The sequence below is a fragment of the Oreochromis niloticus genome, linkage group LG15 (genome assembly GCF_001858045.2).
Source record: "Oreochromis niloticus isolate F11D_XX linkage group LG15, O_niloticus_UMD_NMBU, whole genome shotgun sequence".
NCBI lineage: Eukaryota > Metazoa > Chordata > Actinopteri > Cichliformes > Cichlidae > Oreochromis > Oreochromis niloticus.
In genome coordinates this window covers 32,970,732-32,976,013 of record NC_031980.2, presented here as the reverse complement: position 1 = coordinate 32,976,013, position 5,282 = coordinate 32,970,732, and positions in this window count along the sequence as shown.

Below are 5,282 nucleotides of genomic sequence, written 5' to 3'. Positions count from 1 at the left end.
TGTGCTTGCGCTCAAAGATATCAAGGTTACACCCAGCCAACTAGGCGGTGCTTGCATTAACGTAGAGAAGATAATAAAGAAATATATCTGCCCTGACGTTTTCAAATATTTTAATGGGATAGCCCGCATTTAATAATATATGTATTTAAAGAAAGGGCTGCATTTACAGGTTTTAAGGTTCTGATAAACAGACAGAAAAGCACACTCTTCATGCTATTCGCTCTTTCTCTTCACCATCGCCTCAGTACTCTTCTCTCTAGTCTTTATTTTTCTTACCCAGGCAATTCAGGCTGTCCGATTGGCCTCCCTGCTGCTGCGGAGCCTGGGGCGGTCTGCTTGCCTCCACCCCGGGGGAAAGGGTCACATCTCTTGGGTCTGGGTGCCGTTTCCCCCTCTGGGGGCGAGGGTACCTGGACCCGGGGCATAGAATATGTTTGGGGAGTATGATTGTGTGTACATGTCTATGTATGTCTGTCCCTACGTTGGGTGAGTGCTGAATGTTTGTATATGTGTGCATGAGGGTGGGAAAGCATGTTTATGTCTGTGTGTGCCTGTTTGTCTGTGTCTATATGTCAGGTCGGGTCTTAGACTCCACCTCCCTTGGTACTCCCAGGCCCTCCAAGTGTGGAGGCCTATCTCCATTCACAGAGAGTTGGGGAATGTAGGTGTAAATAGACTCTGCAGTCTATTTACACCTACAGGCCAGTGGACACTCTTTCAACGATGAGGATGTACACATCCTGGACAGGGAGGAACGCTGGTTTGAGCGCGGAGTCAAGGAGGCCATTTACGTGAAGAGGGAAAGACCATCTCTGAATCGAGGAGGGGGCCTAAGGGTACATCTTTCGCCATCTTACAACGCTGTGATTGCAGCCATTCCCCAACTCTCTGTGAATGGTACTCATGGCCACTGATCAGTGGTCTTTGATCAGTGGGTTCTGGTCAGTGATTGTTGATCAATGGTCATGGGAATTTGCATAATTATGATTAAGGAACTGACCTCACAGCCCATTGTTCCTTCAGTGGGCTGGTTTCAGTCATTATGCAAATGTACTGTTTATAAGGTTTGGGGAAACCTGCAGTCAGCTGAGACTGAAGAAGTCACTTGGATGAGTGACGAAACGTTTCTCCCACAAAACGCTACGTCCAGATGAACAGATTCAACTTTTGGACACTTGGGTAAATGTGATTAGCTGACAACACACCAAAACAACTCGTTTCACTTAATGACTGTTTGGGACTGCACTCATTTTTATTTAATTTTTGTACTAATCTGTTTTGCTGACAGTTTTCAAGCTTAACTGATTGTTTGTTTTGTAAAAGATAAAAATCATAAAATGATTCCAATGCTACCTTCTGACGGCCTTCTAGTGTACTACTACCAAAAGATTAAATATTACCATTAAACTTGAAAATTTATGTATAAAGCATTTGGCATTTTTTTAAACCCTATAATGCCCTTTGTATCATATCTGATACATGAGTTTCTGAGACCTCTGTCTCATTAACATGATCAATACTTGCCATAATTTCAAAATGTTATGTTTTTTTAATTTATAATTAACATTGTTGTGAACAAAATGTTGCCAAAAATGGCCAGTGTATCATATGCAATACAAAAAATATATAATAAATATATAATAAAAATATATCAAACACAACATGATATAGCAAAAGAATTGTTGTGGATTTTGTCATCAGGGTTAATAAACATCTCAGTTCCAAAAAATCTTAATTTTCTGGCTATTTTTTGATGGGCTGGGTCTTAATGACTGTTTGAGACTGCACTGATTTTTATTTATTTTTTGTACTAATCTACTGTTTGTTTTGCTGATGGTTTTCAAGTTTAGCTGATTGTTTGATTTGTAAAAGATGAAAATATTGAAATATTGAAATTAAACTTGAAAGTTTATGTATAAAGTATTTGGCTTTTTTTTTTTTATAAGGAAAGCTCAAACAAGCTGAACCAGCACAGGCAGATGCCTGCTTAGTTACAGGAGAAAGCCACATTAAACCGAACTGTGAGTGCTCTAATTGTTAATAAAAATAAAAGTTGAGACATTTTGTATAAAAATAAGAAAAAAATTCTAAGTTTAATCCAATGTGGCAGTGATGTGGCAGTCATGTTTCGTGACTGACGAGGCCAACTACAGCAGGAACAAAGTCATTCAACTTACAGTAAAGAAAAAGATTGTATATTTCTTTTCAAGCAGCTGGTGTGCAAGCTCCTCACCTTTGTTGGCTGTTAATGATTTACCTAGTATCTACAGAAAGATTGCTCTTCAAACAACATAATCTTTATCCGTTTCAATATTAGAAGGCACTGTTTAACCACAAGAAATGACTACGGCATGAAAGTACTGCTTGTATTTCTTTGTTTGCTTTTTCATTCACATACTGTCCAAAGTGCTGTGGTTTTTGATTCAAATTAAAATGACTTTCAGAGCTTGTTTTGTTGCCATGTTGGTTTTTCCTTTATATCAATCTTTTTGCTCAATACATTGAAATGGTTGATTTGTAAAAATCGTGTGTGAAATTAGGACACCAAACAAGACTGAGTAGCAGAATAAGCTGTTTGGTTTTTCATGGACATAACCGACATACTCACCTCTGCTGCTTAACCCTCAAATGCATTTTCCTTACAAATGTGGCAACATTTAAGGGGAAAAAAGGCTTTCCAATAATATGCGATTCATTGCCAAGAAGGATTGTTACAGCAAGGATATAATCAACCGAACAGGGATTTCCTTACTTTTTGCGTTACATTTATATAGACAATGTTTTTCCAATGTGATCAGAAAAAATGTTTCTAATGTTTTCACATTTGTGTCATTTAGAGCTGTTTGTGGAAGGCTGAGGCGTGGACGCAGTATGCAGGACTCAGAGGCTGAACTCAAAAAGCAGCTTTATTGCTTAAAGGAAAACTACAGACTAGGAGACGAGGAGGAAACTGGGAACGGAAGTAATAATCAACTACGAGACTAAAACACGAGGGAGACATTCAGCATGATGGAGTTTGCGACAAATGACAAGAGGAGACGGAGAGCTTAAATATACCCTGGGTAATCAGGGAGATGGAAAACACACAAGTGAACTAAATCCACCAACGAACCGAGGAAGGCAAAGCATAGCATAACACACAGGGGAAAATGGACTAACAAAATAAAAGCAAGAAAAGTAACATAAGTCTAGAACAAACTGAAAATACTAGTTCAGAGACCCAGGACCATGACGGTTTGATTAATCCATTTCCACATTTTAGTTATTTCTTGAGCATTAGAAAAGAATATATAGATAGAGATCCAGTATGGCAGAACAGGTCTAACGTTGCTTGTACGATCATAAGATAAAGAAACTACATTGTTTCTTTAATTTTAAGGTTTTAAATATGATAATAAAACTCAGTACAACACACCTGGTTCCAACCAGATTCTCCTCCTCTCCTCCTGAACAACAGGGTAAGACATATTACACAAAGACTTCTGGAGCAGTGTCCTTTGGAGAGACAAGGCCAAAGTGGAGATGTTTGGACATAATGGACAGCACCACTTTGGACAAAACCAGCACATCAACACAAACACCTCTTACCACCTGTCAGCACAGGGGTGGGGAGGTGATGATTAGGGCTTGTTTTCCAGCCACAGGACCTGGGCACTGTGGAGATTCAGAAATTGTTTTATTGCTGCCATATAACCTGCATTATTATAATTGCATTAATAACATGTTTTACAGCATTATTTGATTGGTAATATTTCTTACAGGGTTCATATTGCATTGAATATGTTTGTCATCACATTCATTCTATTCACAGGTAGTTTATTTTATACACATTGCATATCTGTGCTTGTTTAGAGTTGATGTTCCATCCAAGAGGGTTTTAAGCTTCACTGGTGAGAGTGTCCAGGTGATACATGTTGAGGGAAGATGAGAACATAGAAGGTTGACTGCATGCATGCTTACAATACACATAAATCTAGGGACAGGTCTGAGCGAAGGCCCAAGTGTCTTCTGCTACTTCTTGAGACTTGCTGCAATTTAGTCTACTTAGTGATTAATGACGAGTGTCCATTTTGAGCTCTTAGAGACCCTGTAGCTTGAAGTTGGTTACCTTAAAAGGCAAGTGTCTTTGACCTTTTTGTAACTGGCTGCCCTTTTAGCGACGTGGTAACAGATGACTGGAGGAGATAACCAGCCCTCAGATACTCTGAAGGCTTAAGACTATGATTGTGCATGGAAGGTATTATGGAAAAGAGAAGTTATATGTCTGTGTCTTGCTATTAAAAATGTACAAGATGTACCATTGTCTGCAAAACAATGACTGCACATAATGTATTTTTGACCTGTATTTGACGCCATGGGGGTGCGGATACCCCAATGCTTTAAAAGTGTTCTCCACATGTATTTTTAGCGCAGAGACAGAGAAGACTCATACTGTAATTTTATTCTGTATTAATAAACTCACCGTTTGATTGCACTTTTCTGGGGCCTCCGTGGTTTGTTTCACTGCTCTACATTGATCGATTTCGCGACAGCACCTTGCAGACACTGAGGTGAACATGAACTCCTCTTATACCGAAGTATTTCAGATTCAAATGTGAGGCCATCTGTCTGATAGCAAGAGCTGGATTGAAATTGTGTCATGCAACATCACAATGATCCTAAGCAAATCCATAACCACATGTCTGAAAAACAAAATTTAAGGCATTGCAATGATTCAGTCAAAGTCTAGCTGAACCATTGCAACGCCATGCACTTCAAGGTGGCTGAATTGTTGTGGCAGGAACTTAACAAATGCTGCAAACCTCAAGCTTTTGTAAAATCATATTATCTTGCAAAGAGGCGAGAAAGAAGATAATAGAAGGAAATAGAAAATGCAATCTAATTTTAATAGGCCTCATTTATCCAATCACAAACATTTTCATGACGCATTTTATTCTATGCTTTGGTGACTTATCTGACTTTTACACGAGGCACTTAGGTATAAACGGAACCAACAACCACTCTAATAATCTACACAAGCAGAATATGTAATATGTATGCAGGAGGACTGTGTTTCAGGAAGTAGACTGGTGTTATACTGATCAGACCAGCTTCTCCTGACTACATGTCATTGTCTCAAAGAGCAAGATAATGAACCCCAACGTGCAAGTATAGTGGCGATAGAAAAAAGCATTGTACAAATGAGTCTGTGTGGTGGGGTGTGGTCAGCTGCCGGGCCCACCTCGTCACCCTCGCAGCCACCGGACTATACGGTCAGCTGCCGGACCATCCCCTCCACAGTG